Here is a 24,867-nt window from a genome sequence, read left to right on the forward strand (position 1 = left end):
ATTTTTATGAAACTGTCGCTGGGTTTCTGGCTCAAAGTGATAGCTGAGTACTTTTCAGTATGTAGGCTTATTAATTAAATGTGGATTTTACCTGAGCAGTCATATCGTTTACTCCATAGGCTCCATAGAGCACAAGTTGAGGGTTGTTTAATTACATCAGTTTTAGTTAGAGTATCCTGCCATAGGGATAGCTATAGTGATATGTATTAGAAAGTAACTCACATTTTCTTATGTAATAACGGAATTTTTTGTTAATTAAAAAAAAAGTAAAAGAATTAACATTCTGAATTTTGTGATGTATTTCTGATATGATTTTCACCTGTAAAGGTGAAGTGTTTTTTTCAGCCTGTGTTGCTGTCAGAATTTAGAAGACAGGCTGCTTACTGTAAAGCCTGAAACACTTTATTCCCTCCCATCCTCCTGAAATTTGGGGCAGAAGTGGAAGTTTAGTTTGACTTCAGATTATTTTCTGAAATTTTCATTTTCCTATAAGCTGTATATGGAGACAAAGATACAACGTACCCAATTTGTGGAAGGAAGGAGAATGACTGGATCTGGACTGCCCTACTTTGTGCAGTACAGGAGATGCAGGAGAGGCACTTGATGGTTGTAGATCAGTGATACCCTGATTCATGCTGTTGCCGTAGCACTATACAAGAGTACATGAAGGTCCTCTTCATGTACCTTCAGCTTTTCCGCTTGTGTACAGTTTCTTCCTCCAAAGCTATTAAAGCAAGTGTGTAGACTTGCTAGCGGTCTGAAAAGTAGCTTATGTATCTGTTGTTGCTTTGACATACAGCTTTATTTCTTTTGATGACAGTCTATGTGCATTTTATTAGCTAAGTGTTAAGCAAGAATGTTTTGGGTGACCGCAAGTGAATTTTTGCCAAATAACGAGGATATAGATCAATATCACTGTTCCCTGACAAATGCCAGAAACACAGAAAGAGCTGACTGAGCTGAAATGAAGGAGTTGTCCTGCTTGTGCACACCATGTAGCACACCAAAGCAATTTTTTCTCTGTTGCTTCGTGCCAAAACAGGACGCTGCTGGAAATGCACAATGCAACTTCGTGCCGAAGCAGGACACCGCTGGAAATGCACAATGCAATGACCTCAGTTTTACGGCTTGAGAAGACATGTAGCCCCTTGAGGCATTTGGGGGTTACTGTGTTAAACCACTCTCCTGCCCTGTCACCAGACACATGCCCTCCACCACAGCAGTCGTGTTAAGTCCTACTATCAGATCCAACATTTGTGTGCAATCCTGCCTTCTGGCTGGATGTGCAAGCGTGAGGGAATACCTGTATATTTGTGCATACACTATGGAAATCTTTGGTCATGTGTGGGAAATGTGTTTTTAGGACAGGGGTTTTGGGCTGGGTTAATTGTTCTAGGGACTGCATCCAGCCTGGGCACTGTAATGGTGCAGCGGGAATGTAATGATCGACTCTGACCTGCGCTTCGTGCCAGGGCAGGAGACAGAAATGCTTTTGCTTTGCCAGCTGCAGCCAACTGGTGGTGTGGCATTGGTTAGGAAGGGGCTACTCCTTAGAAAGCTTTTTGGATGGTTTCTGATTCTTGCCTAGAGCCTCTGGCCAGCAGCAAAGGTGGCCCTTCACATCTGACCTCAGGATTGTCACTTCTCTGTTGACTAGTCACTTTGTCATCTTTTTGGATGTAGTGCTACTATGTAATGGTTGCAAACTTACACAGACAGTGCGACTTAGTTGCACCTGCAAAGGAAGTAATGATAGTTGATAGCTGGCTTTATGTGGAGAAAAAGGGAGGAGCAGTGAAACTTAGACTGAGTTTAAGACTGGATGTTACCATCTAGGAATTACTTTCTGTTTTTTCAAATTTACTTTGTCGTGCTTTGGAACATGGATTATGGTCTGTCATTAACATCACCTGAGAATTTTAACTTAAGAAATTCCCTGCTGTTACGGTTAACGCTCTTCATTAGTGATGCCTTTGGCTCTTCTTCCTGACTGTTGTAGCTTAGACTTGTAGCATTTTTGTATCGTAGGTCCTGGGTTTGGAGTAGTGTGTTTGGAGTTGTATATGTGCTGAGTGACGTGTGTGAGTAGATGGTTTGTGAGCTCCTCTGGGCTGGACATACAAGCTGCTTGGGATGGACTCAGTAGCTCAAGTAGTCTCTTCTGATGTTGGGGTATGGTCATATTGGACTCCATGCCACCGAGTGGCTTTGTTGTTGAGTCTGAGCTTTATTTATCTTGTGTATTTGGTTCAGAGAAAGATGACCCTACTTTTATATAGCTCTATATTAGAAAGCCTATTTTCTTATATGGCTAGCATGAACGTGAGCCATGTGGAGAAAACCATTAATTCAACAGTAAATCAGTTAGCTATTTCCAAACTATGAAATATAATTTATTGAGCAGGGTTTTTATATTGTCTTTGGGTTTAACAGGCTCAGTTTTGATGGCAAGGGGTGATGACTTTTGGGGTCTGCTAGTTGGTATCTGCCAGCACTTATTTGAAGGTGCAACTTTCTGATGTTGAGGGAGAAGACACTGATTTGCAGGAAGGGCAGTCACTGGAAAGTAGTTGATGAAATGGAGACCTACCTAAAGTATTGGAGGCTGCAATAAGTATAATCTACTGGACATGCCCAGATACATATTTCCAAGTGCTATGCACTACTGGTAGAGGAATAATGATGAGGACTCCCACACATGTAGACGTTACAGTGCTTGGTACCCATCCTCCAATTTGGATTTTGTTTTGAAGAAGAGTCATTTCTGCTCTGAACAGCTTGAGCTGAGAATGTAAGGAGAAATATAAAAAATAAAGTGATAGTTGCAAATTGGTCATTCTCCAAATAACAACTGTTGTCTCTTCACTTAGCAGTAGCAGAATTAATTTGTAGAAAACAAGCCCAGCTGTTACCCAGAGCCTGTGTATAGACAATAGCTTGAAGAAAAGGAAGAGTTTTAGCTTAGGAAGGAATCTCATACAGACTGGTTATGTCAGAAAATCTACAGGTCACTGCAATGAAAACACCAATGTTAGGATTGAGGGATGTGGGCACACAAGGGCGATAGAAACTTGCACTTATACTATGATATCTTTTTGGTTTCTGAGATGAAAAAAATAATTTTACTCTTTTTTTTTTTTCTCTCTAAATTAAAGGATTTTGAGTCCTGTAGCCAGGAGAAAGAAAAACGCTGAATGTAGATTTCAAAAATGTTAGCTTTAAAAAAAAAAAGTTTATATATGTTTATATATAAATTCACCTGGCAGCACGTCTGTGGACTACATTTTCTTTCTTCAAATAAGTATTGTACTTCCAAGGGACTTTTCTGTTTCAGCATGTATTTTCTGCACAGAAGTTTCTGAAGAAAATCAGTGTTGGGAAAAAATGTGCTAACCACAAGCTTCAAAATGGAACAGCTCGGTGGAAATGAAGCTGCCTGTACTTTGATTTCCATACCTGATCTTGTACTCTGATGTGGAATTGTCACCTTCTGGAGAGCGAGGGGTTTAGTGGGGTGAGAACATGGGGGAGGGGGTTTCTTTTTCATGTTTCTTCCTTTTAGAATCATAGCTTAGTTCCTGAGAGTTATTAATCTCCTTCCTTATAAAAGAACAACAGGTTTTATCCCATGCATTTTCTAAGCATGGCGTATTTTTTTCTCTGATGATGTTGACAACAGACCTGCAATTTAATATTTGTAATGTTGAGCTAAGCTGTGTTTTGCTCTGTGCTACCTATTTCTTCTGTCATGAAACAGAGATGCAGATCTGTTTCTTTTTTTGAAGAAGTCGATAGTGTCACTATATGGAGCTTTTTTCTGACTTGCATCAAAATCTCAGCAAACTGTTTTTCAGGAGATTTTATTTTGCTTGTTCCTGTCTCTCTCAAATCACTGTCCGCGAACCCAAGTGTCAACATTTTTACATTTGCAAACATTTTGTAGCATTCATAAAAACATGGCTTTTTCTGCCTCACGCAAGCACCTGCCATTCCCATTGAAGGCTAAATGAATCTCTGCTTTGTATACTGTGATGTCTCGAAGCCTATCAAGAGCATCTGCAGGATGGAAAAGGTCTGTCAAAACTTAGAGCAGTTTGGCTGCAAAAGGCTCAGAGCTTTCTGCCTCCAGTGAGTTTGTCAAGGCTGGCCAGGGCTGCGTGTCCCAGACTGCAGGCCGCAAGCTGGGCTGTGCTCTGGGGTTTTTAATCTGGTGTCAGAAGGTTCCTGTTTAAAACAGTCACATTCTTCAGCATCTTTTAGTCCCTCCTGAACACATAATAATAAACTCATGCATAGTTATCTATCTGAGGTTTTTATTAGGCACCTCTTGCTGTAGATATAAAATGACTTCATTTCTAAAATTGCTACCTGAATTTGAAACTGAGAGTGGTGCTTTCATGTGGCGATGCTGATTTCTAGCAGAGGTCTGGCCACTGTAGCCTGCATCTCCGCCGGCTGCGGCGTCTGTTCATTGAATTCTGAAACATCTGAGTGGGGGTTTCCCAGTGCCTTGAGGGCCGCTACTGGACCCGGGAATTTTGAAAAGTTCAGTTGGGCTGTCTCCGAACTGGCAAAGCCTTGTGAGACCTGCATGTTTTAACAGTCCCAGCTAGTGAGATTTGTTGTTAATATGGACATTCATGGAAGAGTTGTTTTGCTCAATAGCTGCTTTTGTTTCATAATAAATTACAGTTAAAAGGTCAGTATCTAATGATGAAAGAAGGAAGAGTTTGAGGAAGAAATTCAGAAGCATGAAGTCCTTCTGAAGGTGAGTATCTGGCTGTCTCTGTTAATAGCCACAGTTTTAGACTGATTTCCAAATTCAATATATGTTACCTCGAAACATATCATGCCTTTCTGCCACTTCAGGGAATACACAAATTGTGAATCTGTAGATACTGATTTATAGGGAACGAATGCCCTGCATTTGTGATACAACCTTGGCATCTCACACGTTCATCTATGGAGAGAAAAGCAATTGACTTCTCATTTCCTGTGTTTCGCATTCTTTTATGAAGCTGAAAGAAGTTTGTGATGAACCATTACAACATCTTGTTTAATGCATATATAAAATCATTATGCTGAAACTTTAGCCCAGTAAATGTTTCAAGGATGGTTAGCTACAAGTTGTGTCAGCATCAGTCAGTAGTTCTGTGACACACAGAAATATTTTTGACCTCAACGATGGGCATAAGAAACTTTACCATTATTTTAACTTCCTGGGCTTTTTTATCAGGTTCAGTATTTGTTTGGGAGCTGATCAGTCTGTGCAGGACCACTAACAAATGAAAGTAAAAGTTAGAATGCTTTTCTGGAGAGAGCTATTTATACATGCAGGTATGGCTGTTCCTTGGCTTGCTCAGATTAGATTACTTGCTGGATAACTCTGGCTTTGCAAAACAAATTTGTGGGAGGTCAGGATGGGTGAGAGTGATTTACTGTACGTAGGGATGAACGTGACTTACGCTATCTGTTCTCTCCACGTGGCAGCTTGGCTTGTGCCTGGTGACTGCAGTGCCTGTAATAGCTGGGCGGTCTACTTGTATTCTTTGCAGGATCATTTCTGCTAGTTTTATTTTCACATGCTTTCTTTGCAGGAGAGGCACAGAAGAAAAGATTTCCAAGTGAGTTAATATATTGCATGAATAGCTGAAATGAAATCCTTTGTTGTAAAGCCTGTTTTGTTGTTGTTGTGCTCTTCTTCTCACCCTGCCTTTGATACATCTAACACATCTCCACCTTGTTTAGGTCTGAGCAAATATAGATTTAATTTACATTGTGGATCTAGTTATGTTCATGTACCTCTTTTTGGTGCCTGAAAGCCCAGGTGTGCCACCTCCTTGGCATTAAGTTAACTGCTTGGCTTCAGGATGTCCTGTAGTGAACTCGGTGAGGAACGTACATTTTATATGAGAAGTTGTCTATTGAATATTTTAAATACTTAACGTGCAAGAAGAATGCTGAGAAGGACTGTGTGTGGTGGTGACTAGGGCAGGTATAGGAGACCCAGGGATCCTCACTCCCTGGGTACAGGAAGAGAAACGGCTTTTAGTTTCCTGCAGAGCCCAAGAGTGCTGCAGGCGCTGAACAGCCATCCACAAAGGATGGAGACAGGGCAGGTGGTACGAATGCTGCTGTAGTCTTCTGCTCGCTGCTGCTTTGGGGGCAGAAGTCCAATGGATGAGCTCAACAATGCCTCCTAGGTTGGACTCCGCAGGGAAGGTTATGGAGCAAGTCTTCATTTGGGAATTTCTCCATCGCTCAGGAGGGAGGGCTCTGAGCAGCTCCGCAGCCAGGAGACTGTCCTGGTGGTTGAGCTAAATGACAAGGGAACTTCACTTATTTCTCTGCTTGTCAGTAATAATTTACCCATGGCTTTCATTGCTGGCCGCTGTTAATTATTTTTGTGCTGGAGCTCCATGTCAGTGGTTGTTAAAGCTTTCCTCATTGTGTACTCTTCAGCAACCTCTTTAACAGTTATAGTTTGTTTTCTTTTTCTTCCTTCCACTCATTCAGTAGTTCAAGATAAAATATTAATAAATAAATAAAGTTAATCAAGTGCTAGCTCACTGTTAACTTTTAAGAATATTTACATGGAAGATAGAAATATATATCCGTCTGCTAACAGGAAAGAAATTGATTGAGCACCTGCTGTGAAACAAATAAATAACTGGGGAGAAAAATGTTAAAGCTTACTAGTCATAGTAATTAGGTCAAAGAATCCTCCTGTAATGCATTAAGCTATCTGTTACCTTCTAAAGAGAATTTAATATGAAAAAGTTTAAGAATAGGAAACATTACAATCTTCTGCCAAAATCCCATTCAAATAGGTAAGAAAACCAATTGGATATAAAAAATTAGTTTGGACAAATTTAATTTAATCTGTAATCTTATTAAAAGAAGCAATACCATTCTGGTAGTTATAATGCAAATAATTGTGGATTTTTGTCTCAAGGGAATATTTTACTTTTTAAAATATTTTGTGAGCATTAATGTTTCATTTCTAGCTTTGTGATCTTTTAATTGCATTACACAACTACATTAATATTTAATCAATGTCCACTTTGAATCAACTATGTGTTTTAATGGAGAAATTATTCCACTACATAAATGAAAATAAAACTAAATTTAATCATTTAATTTTCAGAACCAAACAGTTAACTCTTGAATGATGTTGGCTATAGCTAGTTTTGGCATATAGTCAAGAACAGTAACCTGACTTAAGGAAAGTAAAAAGTCAAAGTATGAAGTGTAGAAATACCTAATTTGTCTTATTACCATGTGTCTATTACTTAACCTATCTTCTACTAAATATGGTACATTATCACTACATTTATAAGAATAGTATTTCTTTTATTCTTACAGCTTACCTCTGTTTTATTAACTTCAATGTGCTAGAAGTAATCTCATGTGGGAAAAAAATGTGGCTGTCTAGGGCTAGAATCCATATTTCATTTTCCATTTTATTTATTATGTTTTGTTATTTGTTTCCTAAAAACAGAAAAGAGAATTTAAAATGTGATTCTGCGGTGTACCTGGAGAACTAATGTTAATTCTCACTTAGTGTTTTTATTGACCTCAGTAGGTTTAAAAATGTGGTGAAGGATGTGTTTTACCTTTGTGAATCAGACTTGGCAATGGAATTCTATTCATTACTATAGTATAAATCTGGAATTTATGGATCAAAATTACACTGATGCTCTTTGGAGCTAGATGGGATCTTGGATGTTAATTTGATTTGTGACTGACTGGAATCCAGCTCAGTCGTCTGTTTTGACACGTTACAAGGTTATAGAAACATCTCTTTCGTCAAAGTTAGCGGATAAACACAGGAAACATTTCTTGAATGGGAGGTTGTCGTGTGCTTGTTGCAGGCTTTCAGGGAAGAACATATGTTATCACTCACGCAGGATTTCTGTGTTTGTGGACTTCACAGCAGCACTGAACCCCGTAGCGTGGGTCTTCTGCTCAGCTCCAACTTGCACCAGCCCCTGCTTGCTACGAAGAGGACCTCCGTGCCAGACACGCAGAGGCGTGCCTGGGAGCTGGCTTCACAGTAACTCAGAACCCACTTAGAAGAATCAGGCTGACCCTTGTCTGAAGAGGCTGCTCTTGTGGGAGCTAGCGTCATTCAAATCAAGCTCCACACAAGATGCAATATGGCCTTGAATGTATTTCTTCTGTTACCTTGAGTGACCTCTGTTGGCACCGTCATCTTATGACCTATTCAGGCTTTACATCAATAGAGAAAGTTGAAGTATTTGATGGTCATGTAGTGCCATAAAAGCATAAGGAGCCCAAAGTGTGGTCCTGGATGCGAGTGGGTGCTGCATAATCCCACTGATGTAACCAACAGAGACAAGAGCACCTGTAACTGCAGATGTCTTTCAAAGAAGTGTTTTCATTTCTGGCGGAATTCTGACCCCAAATTATCTCTGGATTGTAATTTCCAATAATGTTACAGATCTTAATGTTAATCTTAATCAGTGACTCTCTCCCAGGTACAGCGAGTCTGGCCAGCAGTTGTGGCTCACCCTGTTATTTTGAAATAAATACGCAAATTCAGTCAAAAGCAGAAGCAGAAGGCAGTTTTCTTTTTTTTTAGTGTTCCCGTACTATATGTCAAAGAAGCAATCCCCCTTTTTATCAGTTTGTAAAGAAGATAAAAATGAAGTCAAAATAGCCCTGCTGAGCTACTTGTACTACATAAAAACATCCAGTTCCCTTTGATGCCCAGATGTTCAGAGTAATTCTGCAGTGCATTTTCAAGGAGGGGAAGAAAAAAAAAGTGTATAGCTTTTTTGTGGCTGCAGATTTCTTCCCCTTACTGAAACAGTGAGACATGTAATGGCTGTCATTTTTAATAAGATGATGCTGAATAAGAGTAAAATAAATTGAAAAAAATTACTCCTGTAAAACTTGGAATAATTTTATAATTAATGTGACAAAATGTCATTTTTTTTTCATTTCTGAAATGTTTTACAATAATCTTGTAAAATTTACTGGAGGTAGAGCGTTAGAAAGATGAAACATATAATAATGGAGAAGAGCCTTCCTAATAGCAATTTAGGAAGTGCTTAGGGAAAAAGTGTTCAGCAGAAGAAGGTGTTATGAAATTAATGACAGAATATTTTGAGAAGATACAAAAGAGGCAATAAAAAAAAAATACTGGTTTTCTGCAGATGAAAATGGGCAATTACTTTGTTAGTTGTGGAAAATATATGGTGGAAAGATAATGCCAAATAAAAAAATATAAAAGCACTTTCCCCCCATTGATATTGAGCACCCAAATAACTAGGAAAACTCTTTAAGAGCCCCGAAGGAGCGCTGTAGATAACATTTTAAACCTTGCTTAGCCCTGTCCCTGAAGACTTGTCGGGATAATGACACAGTTTAGGAAACTGCCTCAGGACGTGTTAGGAAATTACAGGCATGCAGTTGTAAACTAAGCTGTTAAAAACGATTTTAACATGTCAAGTGGGAGAACACTTAGGCACCCACAGCTTTGTTCAGTGTGGGTAGCCTAGGTTAGGGAAAAGAAGTGGTGTTTTAGCCAGGGGCAGGGAGGTGGAAGAGGAGATGCTAATTGATTAGGACTTGAATTAAAAAAAAATATATATTTCTGTAGGAAATATGCCTGCTAGCCTCAGAATTATCGGGAAGTTTTCAACATAGCAGAACAGCCCTGTGACTTCTTTTAAGATATTCCAGTTGGCTTTTGCTTTTCTTAGGAAATTATACCTTCCAAAATTGTCAGATAGCTGCACTGTTTACAGCATATATCTGGGCACAGGAAAACTGTTCATTTTTCCTTCCCCGAAGCAGAAACCTGGAGTAGGTGTATACAAAAAGCCCATTTTTATGTGCTTGTCAACCTTTCTTGCAGCTTTTGCTGCTCTGAAAAACAGAGATGTTGTGTTTATGATTGACAGAAATCACAAATGGATGAATGAGAGTTTAATAAATATTTAATGTAGGGATGTTTGCTAACAGGAATATAATTATAAATTAGGATCCTAATCAAAAGATGCTGGGTGCATTTTGTGCTGTCATAGTTCATGGACAACTATGAAATAAAGAGGGGGGAAGCACCACTGGTAGCTGTTTTGCAGGGTAGAGATGATATTTAAAGTATGGCAGTGAACTTTAAAGGTAATTGTTTTTAGAAAAGCAGTTAAAAGTAAAGATTAACCCTCTTCCTGTGTCTGAGTCTTGTTGCCTATTTTGAGTTTGTAATAACATTTTATTGATCATATATATGCTTGTATTTTTTTCTGTGTCAAAATATCTCACCATTAGAGGAAAATGCCAGTGTTTTGCATACTGAGGGTATTTACTAAGGAAGTGTGCATAAAGTCCAGTTTACAGCGTAAACAAGCCAAACCCATAAAAAAAAAAAAAAGAAGGAAAACTACTTCAATTTCAGTGATCCCTGAAGTCTAACTTTTGAATATTCAAGCAGATTGGATATTATGAAGAGCTGTCAGTACTTCACAGCTATGGATGCCAAAGCAATTATGTTTGTAAACCTTGAGATGCATCAGCCTGGTTTTTTACCCTCTGACTTGGGAGCAGGGAAGCAATTTGCCTGAATATTTAGGTAATTAATGTTGGAATTAGCTCCAACTTTTGAATTTTAAGGAGTTTATAAAACTATAACCAGATATAAATGAACTTTCTGTCACTTTTGAAAGAATCCCATTTTCTGAATCAGGCATTAGCTTCAAATCGGCAAAAGCTGGACTTTAAAATGTGGGTGGAAGTAAGAGCAAGGGCTCTGACAATCCTGTCCCTGCCTGAGCTTGGAGGTGTTGTGAGGCATGAAGTGCTGGAGCTCCAGCCCGAACGTCTTGCTGACAGCAGCTGGGACCTTGCAGCTTAGGGACAAAGTGAGCAGCAGGGTCCAGGCAAGATGACTTGGGAGATGGAATTTTTCTGACCTATATTCATTCTGGTTCTTACTGTGCCCTCCCTTTGGAAGGAAGCTGCTGTCTCCTAGGTGGCTTCTCCAATGTTGACATGGGCTGTTTGAGTTAAAGTTTTTTAGGAGCATCTCATTTGTCGGCCTCCTTTATCCTCCGGTAAGTGGGATCAGCTGCCAGGGTGGGTATAGGCTAGATCACACTGGAGAGGGGAGGTGGCAAGGCATGACTGTGGGAGGGGATTTGTGTTCAGTCATGTCAAAATGCTGCTAGTATTTTATTTTGAGAAGGCAAGTTAAGGTTTGTAAAGGTTTACATCTCCCAGAACCTAGAAGGAAATGTCACAGTGTCACAGAAGTTGTACATCTAAGGTTAAGGCTTTGTTATTGCTGAATTTTGAGGCCCTACTGCCTACTGCAGGTAGCAGAAAGGCAGGGTCTTTAGGGAAAGGTTAAAATATTTGTGAAGACAGACTTTTAGGCAAACAATATGTGAGTCGCTACGCGTTCTGGCTTTACTGATAAATGATGTGAATGGTGAGATCATGTAAGGGTGTCTCCGTCAATTCTCTATTTATAAATTGCATTCTCAGTTTTTCCAGTATGGTGATGAATTGATGTCCAGGAACAATGAAAAAATAAATACTGTGACATTAAAAATCGAATTCCTTTGATGGATAACTTCCAGTTGGTTACAGCAAGGAGCTATTGCATCATTATGGAAGATAAAGGTCTTGTCTGAATGGTTATTACTCTCTAAATTTTAGACTCTGTGTTATTAAAAAGATGCCCCCCTCCCATGCAGGTTTTCAAGTTGGAAACACATGAAGGCTCCGTTCAACACCTGCTCACCTAACATTTGCCTTAGAAATGATTGCATGGCAAGAGAAACCTTTACTAAGCCTGCTTGGGAGTTTGTTGTCCGTATAGGCTGCCTTAGATGCTGCGTAGCAGATGAGGTGTGAGTAGGTTAAGTAGAGGTTTACAGAAAGCGGCTTAATTCAAGTGTCATCTCTGATTTCCACTGAAATGGGGAGACTGTAAGTGCGAGTAATTTGGATGTACAGAAGCTGGGGAGAGTGAAAGAAAGTACATTTACTGAGCTTAGATAAATCCTCACACTCATTTCCCTCTTCTTTTAGTATCCCATAGCATAACTAGCATCAACTGAAGTGAAGCGTTTAAGATAGTCACACACAGCAATTTATGTCTGCCTTGAGATGTGTAGCCAAGACGGTCAGCGTGTCTCTGGAGGAACCGCGGGGCAGGTCAGACTCCTACAGCAACACCTGGTAGTGCTGGCAGGCAAAGCCCATGAGCTTCCTTCGGGCACCCTCTGGTGTGCTCTAAACCACCCCAGGTTTGGGAATGCGTTCACCCAAAACCAGAACGGGACGTTTGTCTTGAGTAGCATTCCTAAAGTGTGATCTTGATATGGGGGTTAAAGTTGCCTTATAATGTCCTGTAAACAGGAACTCACATTTCCTTGTATCAGCTTTTGAGATTGTAAGTTAGATTTTAATGCATTAGTGCTAAAGGCTTGGTAGGTGGGTAAGTAGGTCTGTGTCTAAGGAATTAAGTGTCATTTGATTGTAGAACTTACTACTATTAAATACATGCTTTATGGTTTAGCTATTTTGGAGTTTAAATATAGATGTTCTTAGAAATCATTTCAAGTCCTTTTATTTCTAATAGTAATTTTTCTTTTTATCATTTAGACAGACCTGAGTGACTGTAATATTTTCACAGCAAAGACTAATCACATTACTTTCAGGTATATGTAGTCCCTGGGACAAATGTGGGGTTTTTTGTTTTGTTTTGATTTTTTTTTTTTTAATAGAACTAAACCAGTGCAGCACAAGTCTTATTTGCCTGCTGGCTGTTTCAGTTCAGGAGCTCATGAAATACGGCTGTGAATTGTTTGCAGTTATATGGAGATCATTTGACATTGATCAGCAAGGAAGGGACTAATACCATCACATTTATTATCATCAGTGACACCAAGAAAGATCTCAATCTGATCGTTTGGGCTCAAACAAGCCTTGCAGGCACCACTGCCTGTTCTGATCCTCTCTCGTAGCTGGTTCCTAAGGTGACTCAAAAAGGTGATGATCCTCATATGAGAAACAGAGAAGATATTTCTGCTTTTCTACTCAGCCTTGCAAATCACTTAGCAGGAATCGGTGAAACATTCCAGCACAGAGAAGCCATTCATAATTTTTGAGGGATGAAGGTTTACACAGTTCAGGTTTACATTGTTTTAACATACTATACAACACTGGTGAAGGTGGACAAATGGTCATTTATTTATTGTTCTGCTTTTTCCATTAACCTATGGCCGAAGTAAACCACAGGCTCTTGTGGCCAATATGTTATTTCCTCAGTATTAGAGCTGTAAGTCCCCGGCAAACTTTTTACATGGATATGAAATGATCTTCTAAGATGCCCAAGTGAGTTGTTCTATTTAGTTGATTTATTTTTTTTTCTTTTAATCTCATTAGAGGCTTTTTGTTTGAAAGCAGGGCACACAGAGCTGAAATAAACCAGGCATTGATACTAGACTTGGACTTTATAGAGTTAGAGGCTGGTATGTTTGAGTTTTGAAAGGATGGAGAAAATTTCAGATAAATTTTGAATAGAGGTTTTGAAAGAAGTACTTTAAAATGTAAAAAAAATTTGGACTCATTTTAGAGAAGGATGTTAGTATACCACAACTCTGAATAAAACTATATATTATGATTAATATACGGAATAAGCTGTCAATATTAGTAAAATAGACATATGGCTGTAAGCAAATTAGTCATAATTTATGCAGTATACAATTATATGTTTCCGGTGGATTAGGACAGCAGTTTGATTTAAATTTTTCTTTCCAAATTCAAGAGAGTGGAAATTTGATTTTTGTGCATAACTGGGCTCTGGTGATTTAAGGTTTGATTATTCCCATTTCTGCCAGGCACTTCCTGCATAACCTTGGGAAAGTCATTTCATCATTGTATGATTTTAGTTCCTCACTGAATTCTTAACGGTAGTAATATGAAATCTGTAGCTGATACCCTATTCTGTTTAGGTATAGGTTTTGCCTGTAGACACCTATATCTAACCATAAATGAATTATGCAACAGAAAAATGAATGTCCACTTTGGCAAACAATACTTGGTGAACAACAGTCTATACATCTCTCATAGTTTTATATGATAATACATAATGGTATAAGTAACCTGACTGCATTTATGAGAAATATTGTGAGGGGGAGTGTGTGTGAGCTTTTTTTGCTTGAATAGAAGAATTTTTACTAATCCTTATCATTGATGATAGAAATTGTACATAGAATTTGCCAGTGCCACATGCAAAATGTAGCCTATAATGAATTTTGATATTATAGTTCATTCCAAAATACCTGTGATCCACCAGACTATAAGCTTATAAAAACATAATTAATTTTAGTCAAGGAATGAGCAGAAATTTCTTTGGCTTTAAATTTTTGGCTAGTATTTGGCTTTACACAGTGAGCAGGCAAATATTCCTCTGAAAACTGAGAGACTGTGATTTGATGTGAAGCAACAAAGAGTAACATATTGAATACTGTTACATTGAGAGGTATTAATAATGCATATAAATCACTTGCTATTTTCCAAAGGCTTAATTCCTTTCCTATCTAGGAGGAGGGAAGGAACAGAGATGTACGGTGTTGGCAGGAATAAGTGGTGGATGATGCTTGCAGGACCCTCTCCGAGTGGAATTGCACAGATGATGGATTTTGCCAATTCTGGGTTTTGGGCTGATTGTGTTGCATACTAGGAACCAATCTTAAGAAAAGGGGGCTGATCTCTATGTAGAGGAGTGCCTGGGTAGAGCTGTATGGAGCTTCAGGAGCACAAGAGCACATAAAGAAGCACAGATCGGTGCATGTGGCTCTGTCACTTGGAACCTTTTCTGTTACCCTCCAAAAGTTCCCTTTGAACCTCATAAGTGAGGTGTATTACATGGTGAAGAGACACAGTAAGAAGTCACAGACCAGGGGAGGGAGGGCTGGTAGGGCTGTCTGGTGGTGCCAATATAATCTGCACAGATTTTTCAATATTATCTGAATACTGTTAGTCTCCCTACACACTGGTGATTTCCAAGTGATCTGTGATTTGTCTCTGGCCACAACAAACTTGGGTCATCCCTGTCACTCACCATAGCCTGGTTCTGCAGAGTGCTGTATTGCAGTGATCCCCTGCAGACGTCCTTCCTGGGGGGTGGTGGTTTCAATTTCTCTCTGTTTTCAGTCCATTTTATGTGGAAAAAAGAGCAAGGATGAGGATTTCGGTCAGTGCAGCTGTGGCGCAGGAGGTCAGGGTGGCATTCTGGCCTGGTGGAGGTCAGAAGAATGGTTTCCACATCTTGCTGTATGCAGTAAGGTAGGAATTGAGTTTACCTCCTTAGTTTCTGAAACTAAATTAATGATCCAAGGATACTATTGTTGAGCTAAAAAGCTGTCTTCACGATTGTCTTATACTAATTCCCATTTCTGAATCAACTGACTTATACTAATTAAAATCTGTATTTAACCAAATCTGGTTATAAACAATTCATGAAGATCAAGAGATGGGATAATTTTTATTTAAAGGAATTGTGTGTGTGGATTCATTGTAAAGAATTTTCCATCGCTCCATATAAACGTTCTTTTTATTTTTCTGCTCCTAATTTAAGCTTAAATTTTCTTTTTGCGGGTGGTTTGAATATGTATCGTTCTAATGATTGTTTCAGGAAAAAATTGTCGTAAACCAGCTGTGCATTAACAGTGCATAGTTATGGCCTACAGGAGGCTGAGTGCCTGGAGAGAAAGGTTTCTTAGTTCTATATGCATGACGTTTTATTTACATCTGTGTAACAAAAAACCCCATACAGTGTATGTTTTCTGGTCGTATGTACTACTTAAAAATACATATAAGCACGTTGCTACAACAAAAGCATATGATGTGTCTTTAATTTCCTGACATACCCTTCAAGGCACAAACCAGTTTGGTGAAGGGGCTGGACTGCAATCGCTGGAAGTTGCTACATCCCGGTGAGGCAAGAAGGAGCGTCTCCGTTTCCTCCCCTAACCTGCCTGGGCATGTTTCATCCTGTTGTTCTGTCCCTCCTTTGAATTCTAGCTGATAAGAGCTGTGGAGTTTCTCCTCGGGTTTCTCCTAGGATATCTCCGAGAGTAACGTTTGAAAAGTTACGGTAAGTGCGTGGCATGTTTGAGCATATTTATGGTTAAGGTTATTTTTGTCTTCTGAAATGGCAGTGGTCAGTAGCAATCTCAGACAATTGGGTACTCTTCTTGATAAACATAGGCAAAGGTGGTGGAGTGAAGATGTTTACTGCATGCTTTAAATAGTTGATATGCAACAAAACTACCCAGAACTCCTCTTATTTCCTATATAAGGCTCTGGGTAATAGCAATGTGCAGGGTGGGAGGCTTATATTGCCAGGGAAAGGTGCAGCTTTGCACCAGCCCCCACCAGTCTGAGGACAGAAAATTTCTCCTGGCTTACTTAAAATACAGGAGGAGCTATCCTGAGAAATCCATTAACAGACTGTCCTTTTTAAATCAGAAGAGATTTAGATGTTTATCTGCACCAGATAAGCTGTTGCTGCTCCAGTACAAATACCTGAATAATAATGGTCTCGTGGCGAGAAGGAAGTGCAGTATTGGGATTATTCCTTCCGCTGTAGCTGGTAACTTCTGAGGTTTTGAGCTAGCTCAGGGTTTCAAGCTAGGAGAGCTCAGGGTTATGAGCTAGCAGAGCTCAGGGTTTCAAGCAACAGAAGCTGGGTTACTGCTGGGGCTGTCACACCAGGTTTGGATGGCAATACCCAGGGCTGACTCAGGATGGACTCTGCACTGGTCCTGGTGGGCAGCAAATGTTTTTCAGTCTGTGGGTGTTACTTCTGGCAGGTCTTCTCTCCGGAGTGGTTCTGAATTTGGCTTATTGTATTCTAAAAAAACATTTGGAATTCTTGAACAGAGAAACAATAATGGTTCATATACTATTTTGAAGGAGTTAGATGGAAAGAACCACCAGACTTCCCTCTGCAAATGGATAATCATAATGTTTCCAGATGGCTTAAGTAATTTTACCCCAGTCAGAAGCAGGAAGATGAGAATGAACTAAACCAAAGGTAGGCAGTATGCTTTCTGATTGCTCTAACAGGGGATTTGTTGAAGTAGGAGATGGGGAGCCGAAGGTTGTAATAGAGCTGTCCGACAAACAGCATGGCATACTTCTTGGTGTTGCCATAGGAATAGCTTTGGAGAAAGCAATGGTTAGGTTTTTTTCATTTTTCATGCTGTTTTTCTCCTGGAAAATGCCATTTGGTCAAAATTATGTTTCCCTGCTGGAAGATTTCAGTGATGCTTTGGATTTTTTTTTTTGGTGGGTGGGGGAGCAGTGAGGAGGGAGAGAGAAGCAGTGTCCTGTTACACTGAAAACACCAGTTGCAAGGTGGTATGTTTCTATAATTGCATTGACTTTTTTATTCTGAGTGTATGCACCTTGAAGCTAAAATCACCTGAAATAAAAACTTCAGTTTTACCATACACAATGCTTTAATTTGCCTGAAATCCTTTTGAATTATTCCATTTTGTGCCTCAAAAACCCACTTTTATTAATCCTGATTTGGAATGTTGTTGCTTTAGAAAAAAAAGTGGAATTTTCCACAGCGATGAATCTCAGTTCTAGAAAATCTTTCATCTTATCTGTATTGTTCAAGTGTTGACATAATTAAGTGGATGATTGTTTTATATCTTTAGTATTATTAGGCTAAGTGCAGACTATAACCTCATAACATTATATTCTAATAAGGTAGTAATTATCCTCTTGTATTTTTTCTGATCCCCACCTGGGATGGGCATGTCAAAATGTCCCATATGACTATAATGTCATATATAAGCCACACCCTTCTTGAATTTTGTCTTGTGGACATATGCCAATTGATTAAACTTGTTGATTTTAAAGTTCTTGATCCCTAGTGAAGACCTTGGAATTGTGCATCACCCCAGCACCAACTGCACATCATCAACTATTGGAAGGATTTATACTCAGTAGTCTTATTTTGTAGGTGCTGCCCCGATCCCAGCACTTTATTTGGTGGATACCTTTAACCAGATTAGTCCAGATTAGTAATGCTGAGAGACGTGCACTATCCATGACAGCAAGCCCAAACAGTAGTTATTTTGGATAGCTTAACTCTTTTGGAGTTAATTGTCTTGTGTGCAGAATTCTTGGGTTTTTGTTTTTTGTTTTTTGGTGGTTTTTTTTGTCTTTGGGAGCTTTCTGTGTACTGCCTTAGACTCTGGCACAACAGTGGGCCTTATGTCCTAATAGTGCCATGTTAGGTGTGGGACGATGATTATTGATAGGAGCTTGCTGAAACAGAGTTGCAGTCTGGGGCTGAGAAAAATAGATCCTTGGACTCTTAGCCATCCCTTTCATGCTGCTGCCTGTCGTTTTCTGCTGAAGAACAGCATGAGACCAATAGCCATGAGGCACAGATCAGATGCAGAAACACAAAGCACTGGAAAAGAGCTGTGGAAACATAAATGGTTGGTATTACAAAAGAGGCCAGAAATACCATCATTTTTTTTTTACTGGAGACTGACAATTGCAAATTCTGCTTGGAACCGAGCTTGCTGCTGAAGTGTGGAATTTGTCCAATGTGGGATTAAGTAATGCATTGCTGCCTTGAGAAGAGCACTTTGAAAACTGAAGCACCTTGCCAGTAGATCAGATGGGAATTCTGAAACTTAGAAGACTAAGGTCAAAGCTTATGCAGTGCTAGGCACCTATGACAAAAATACCTTCACTTGAAACTCAGGGTCTTCAGCACTTTTTGGAAAGAGATCTGACATTAGCCACCCCTCTTCAGAGTCAGCATAACTCTCTCTAAATTTTATTTTTAAAAAACAAATATTTCAGAGTTCTTAAATTCATGGTAGTAACTCAGTAGTCTTAAGCCAAACCATTATGCTTTCAAGTCAATGTGCTAGTATAAGAGTAATGATAGTCTTGCCAAATAAAATTGGGGCAAAACCCACCAGACCTCTACTGAAGTTGTAATCTCACTGATGGGTGGGTAGTTACATTCTTAAATTGTGTTGCTGTCCATATCGGAATTGTTGCCAAAGAAAATTTTCTAAGTAAGTTTGGCTCTCTGAAAACTGGTCGTAGGCTGTATTTGCATCTGGATGAATCTGGGTAAAGAAGTTGTTTGCAGCATGTCCTTGGTGTATTTGAAATGTTATCTCCTGAAAATTATCGGGCGTATCTAGACATCAGGCTTTATTCTTGTTGGCTTGTGCAACCGATGTTTTTTTGGTGCACCTCCAGATTCTCCCAATCTCTACCAATTTCCATTCTCTATTGATTTTCTCTTCTTTCTTGCTTCCTCTTTCTTCTCCATCACTGCTGCTTTGCACGCTCATTTTCTTTCTACCCTTTGCTACCCTTTCCATTAGCTCCAAGTCACATGGCTACCTAAACCAACAAAGATCTAATGTTGATGCCCTGCTCGTTTCAGTTCAGTGATAACCTTGTCTGTCTCCTGCTGGTTGCCTCTCCTTTCAAACCTTAGTAGCAATTCAGACCAATCTTAAGTCTGGGGTGGCTGAAACGCTGTCCCTCTGAAGCACAGCTTCTGCGTGGGGCAGCAGCTGGCCACAGAGCAGGCGGTGCGTGTGCTGCTGAAGCATCCCCCTCCTGTGTAGACTTCGGTCGACTGGTTTTGCTGTCTTTCCCCCAGGATTTGGCCTAACAGTTTCATGCTCTTAACTACTTGCTGTAAATATATTAAAATGCTCGTAGATAACATACTAGTGAACATTAGTAGATTTTTCCCTCCTGTGAATGTTTCCCATTTTCATTTAAAGTTGATGATTCACAAACACCTGAGGAGAGAGACTAGTGCATCCTGAATTGGTGCAATGCACAGTGCTGGTGTTCTTGACTTCCACTTGACTGGTGAATCCTGTTTCCAGTCTGGCCTGCATGCATTTTTATTTGTCGTTGTGTTTGTCTGTCTGTTAGCCTGTTGTGACACTGTTGATTCTGAGCAGTAATTTGCTGAGCTTAAATAACCCAAGTTTTGAACTTTCTGACCAGTATTATTAAAAGGTGACAGAATTAGTCAAGGAGAAAAAAAACTGTTCTTGACAAACTGCCCTAATGCTATTGAATAGACTAAAATTAGCCCTGTCATTCTTCCTCTTGCTTTTAGGCACCTCAGGTAATTATAACTGGCAAAGCCAGACAAGCTATACCTCAAATAAGCTGAAGTTTTAATGCAATTTTTTTGATGATTTGCCTTTCCCTTTAAGTAAAATAAAGATAATAAAGATTAAGTTAACGGTTGCTTTTTCTTTCAGAGTGCGTATCTGACAAACAATGAACCAGTGGTAGATTAAAGGCAAATATTCAAGCAGCGTAAAATAGTGATAATCAAAAAATGGAGTAGACAGCAAATGCAGCTGATGCTAAGGAGGGCTGGGTCTAGTCCCACTGCTGATGTTTTAGTTAGTTAAAAGCTGTGATTATGTTCCACATGAACTGCAACTTCATATATGCATTTTGCATTTATTAACTATGTTATGAAGATGATACAGATGGAGATGAAACTGTTATGGAGGATTTGGGATGGAACAAGCATGCTAATGAGCCTATGCAAAAATGCATCTATTAGCCAGATGGTGAGTTACACTGGCATTAGCTTCTGTTTACCATCTGTTTAATCCTCAGAAAGAGTCAGGAAAGGAGCTAGAAGTGGTGTAGAAGAACAGCAAACAGTAATAGTGTGGTAACCTTCACAATATGTCCTGAATGTTGCTTTTCTTAAGTAGTTAGAATGAAATACCCATTTGTTGTATCTGGCAGTGGATACCAAAATACCGCAAATTCTCTAAGTTTCTCCAATGCTCAGTTCTCCCCTGCATCCCCCTCCCCAGCATTCCCTGTAAAAGGAAGACAAGTAGTTCCTCGTTGTGAGCAAAACACTTACCATGGTTCAAAGCAATTTAAAAAAAAAAAAAAAGCTTTAAACCGCTAAACAATGTGTATTACTGGGAGGAAAAAGAGAAAGGTCCTGAATTTAGAGAAAGACCTTAAGGTCAACTAATCCAATCACCTCCTCAATAAAAATGTTTTTTTTAAATGCAGTTTGCAGTCTTAAACTTCTCAAATTATGGAGTGACAAAGTCAGGAAAAATAGTTGCCAAAAGTGGCATTGATAGAGGTCTGTATTTTAGGCTGAAACTGGAAAACTGAATTGATTAACATTGTCCTTACGCAAAGACACTTGAATCTTGCAGTTTATTTTTGCTTGTTCACTAGAGGGTAGCAGAGAGAGCAAGCGAGAGCATTTCAGCACAGCTTGTGCGCAGCAGAAATGAGTTCACTTGCTAGCTTCTATATTCTTAGACAAATCTGGTGCCCTTCAGGCTCCTTGGCAGAGCAGAAAGGGTACGTTTGATGCTGTAAGTGTAAACCAATAGCGTAAAACTTTGAGAGCATTCTTAATGTGGTTTGATACAATTCTAAATAATTCCTGGTTTTAGCATTGTTACTAATTGTATATTTTTTAAGCTTATAAATATAAGCATTTTCAAGATGCACATTTTTCAGGAGGACTTTATTGTGCATAGGGGACACTGTCAAATTTAAGTAGTAGATAGGTTTAAAATTAAATTTAAAAAAACTTTAGTAGTAGATAATTTTAAAACAGTTCTTTGACCGTAGGAGTTTACTGCTCCTCTTCTAGGCTGTATTTGTATATGTTCCACAAATAAACATTTGTATATGTTTATTTCCACAGGAAATAAACACCTGCAGTCCAAAAATTTCCTGGTGCCACCACACTAAATACCTGACAAAACAAACTGGTACATCGTGCACATCGCTCTCCGCCTGCTTAGCACACCCCTAACACAGCCCGGGCAGACGTGCTGGCACGGAGCAGGAGTTAGGAACCCGTGGGGCGAACACACCTGTGTTCAGCGTTGTTCATAATCTCTGTTGACATGGAAGAAGGAACCTGTTAGGCCTTCTGAACTGAAGCCTGTATCTCAGCACAACTAGAGATCTCTGTGCAATATGCCACAAAGATAAATCCCAAAATACTACAAAATGCTTACACTCTTTCTTAAAAAACCATAATTCTCATTGTCTGTTGTCATTATCCAGGAGTAGATCCCAATTTATGCTTTTGTACTTCGTATTTACTCTTCTTTTTTCTTTCTTTCTTAATCTTCTTTCATTTTATCTATTTAAATTCTCCAATAATAGAGACCTTGTAGCATGTCTACTATTACTGCCTGAAAATTCAACAGATTTCAGTAAGAGTTACCTGTATCCTTTCCAGGGTACAGATCTCTGAAGGAATATCACGAGAAGAGTTTCAGAAAGCTGTGTTGAAGTGTGGCCATCTACTCTTACAGTATTAAGAGGCAAGCCAAAAATGTTGCGCTATAGCAACACACCCCTGCCATCAATGTTTATTGCAGTGTATGCTCTCTGGCATTTAAGAAGGAAGATTTTAAAGTTATGCAGTTTTATGAGGTGTTGTTAAAGGTAATACTTAACTGGCTGAGGCTGGTGTTGTTACTATGTTAGAAATCATTCCTTTTTCCAAAATAATTCATATTGTGGCTTGTCTTCGTTTGCCTGTGATGTTGTAGAAAATTGGATCAAGAAAAACCTGCCTAAAATTTTTTGCCCATCTTTGTGTGTAATCTGTTGGGCCTACGGTAATAAAAAGGGACATTTCATTAAGTAGTGGGACTATTTGCCAACAAGAGGAGCCATCTGAAGTATTGCTCACTTCCCAAATAGCACTTAAGGTCCAAAGAAACACCTTTTTGTAATCTCTTTACATTGTGCTTGTAAAGGAAGAGTATGGACTGAAAATCCGTGTTGCCATCCTCCCTTCCCCCTTCCTGTCCCCATACACATGCAAAGACGAGATGTCCCCTAATGTGCCTGCTGCCCCTTGGAACCTTTGAAGCTTTTGTGTGTGCCTTTGTGCCAGCCCTGCATTGCAGATGGGGAGGCGGGGGTCGTCTTAGGTGTTGCCCAGCTTGACATTCCGCCCATCAAGTGGTTTTTGTGGGCAAAAAAAATATTTGGGAATCCTTTGAATGGCTCATCCCTTTGCGTTAAAACCTTTCTCAATTTCTACCTCACTTCTGGTCTGAATTCCACAAAGAGACTGAAATCCACAAAGGGGATTCATAAATGTGCTCCTTATTAAATATTATGCAAAAAAAAAAAGAAAACATGTTGCTGTAGAGAACTGTCCTCCTTGTTTTGCTGACTCAGATGTTTCATGATTAAACATTTAGAAACCAAAACTGAAATATAAACTCACTTTGTACACTGTGTAAAAAATTAAATATGGTCCTTTTCATCAAATTGAATTACCACATCAGTCTTCAAAGACTTTGGAGGCTTTGGAAGCTTCGTGTTGCAGCACAGCAGACAGATGTCCTGCCTAGGGTTGGAGCTTTATTGTGTTTCACTTGTGTGATGGATGATGTCTGTGCTCTGTTCTTTTATCTGTGTTATAGAAGACATTTTGGAATTTGATTCATACTGGGGAGTGTAAATAATGCAATTGATTCTGATGTGCTTCAGTGAGAGGGATCCATCAGACAAGCAAAGGCCAGATAATACCTCATCTACCTGAAATCTAGATTGGAATTAGCTGCAAAACCAGTTATATTGCCCATTTTCAATTAGTTTCTTATGCATTTGTAATGAATTATTTTAAGACAACTTTTAAAAACAAATTTCTACAAAGTTATGACATTCATTTTTATAGTTATACCACTAGATATTTATCTTTACTGTAAAGCTGCTCAGGAAACTGAGATCTGAATAGCAGTTCTGAGACTGCCACTCCACCACAGCAGTAATTAGTGCAGTCTCAAGCAACTTCTTACTACTCTTTCCTTCATCACAAGAGGCTCAACATCTGCTTTTCTCCCATTGCTTTAAGTCTGTGGTTTTCAGCTCCTCCTCCTTCCCCCCTCCAGTCTGCAGATTTCTGTATAGCAAATGTACAGCAGCCTGCCGACGATGTGCTCACTCGTCTTCACTGAGGGTGAGAGGAGCCTAATACTTTCTATTAGCATACTTGTTCAAAAAAGTACTGTCAGGAAGTGTGGGGAATATAAGCAGCTGCGATGTAGAAGTAATAAGTGCTCATCTTGAATCGGGTAGGTTTAAGACTTTCCCAGTCCCTGTGTCTGCAGTCATGTATAGTATTCCAGTTAAAAATAACTGGTTTGAAGTTCATATTTGTCCAGGATCCTGTACCAGTTGTACAATGTGTATATGTAGAAGCCCCTCTACCCCATGCCCCAAAACAATATGAGCGCCAGTCTCTCCCAGTCCCAGAACTCTGATATCTCAACCACTTTGGTGTTTGGGGCTGTAGTGATTTGGGGAATCTGTGTTTGAAGTACTACCTCCTGCCTCTGGTTTTGGTTTATGGTCTTTTCTTCCATCCCTTCACCCTGTGCTTTTCGCCCAGAATTTGCTAAAAGATAAGCACCAAGTCCTGTCATCTGGGTTCTTAAACCCTTCAAGTAGGCTGAAGTAGGCTCCATTTCTTTGGCTTCTCAAGCAGTTTTTCTACACAGAAGTATTTATCTATTGTTTAAGGACAACTTTTCACCAGAAAAGGTTGAAGAATACTTTTGTCAGTGTCATGCATGCCATGATAATATCTCGTAGATGACGTTAGTACCATCGGGCACTGATGCTTTAAACCGCACTGCTCCTGTGGTTTGGGATCCTGCCTTCCCTAGTCTTAGCCCTCTGGTGAGTCTGACAGTTTTTCTCCAGATGTTTCCAACACATGTTGTCTCGGTATGGGGGGAAAAGGGGGCCTCACCTTCATAATCAAAGGGCAGCTCA

General features: G+C 39.5%; 1 protein-coding gene across 5 annotated transcripts in view; it reads left to right on the forward strand.

The window, feature by feature from the left end:
• Positions 1-24,867, forward strand: part of KIAA1217 (KIAA1217 ortholog) — a 371,546-nt gene that overhangs the window by 55,194 nt on the left and 291,485 nt on the right. Inside the window, exons 2-3 of one of the 5 annotated variants that reach the window (XM_072854446.1) lie at positions 15,920-16,138; positions 16,960-17,080. The exons of the other annotated variants lie outside the window; for them this stretch is intronic. The gene's annotated coding sequence lies outside the window, so the exon portion shown is untranslated. The remainder of the gene's footprint in view (positions 1-15,919; positions 16,139-16,959; positions 17,081-24,867) is intronic. 5 annotated transcript variants of the gene reach the window in all.

The sequence above is a fragment of the Ciconia boyciana genome, chromosome 2 (assembly GCF_034638445.1).
Source record: "Ciconia boyciana chromosome 2, ASM3463844v1, whole genome shotgun sequence".
NCBI lineage: Eukaryota > Metazoa > Chordata > Aves > Ciconiiformes > Ciconiidae > Ciconia > Ciconia boyciana.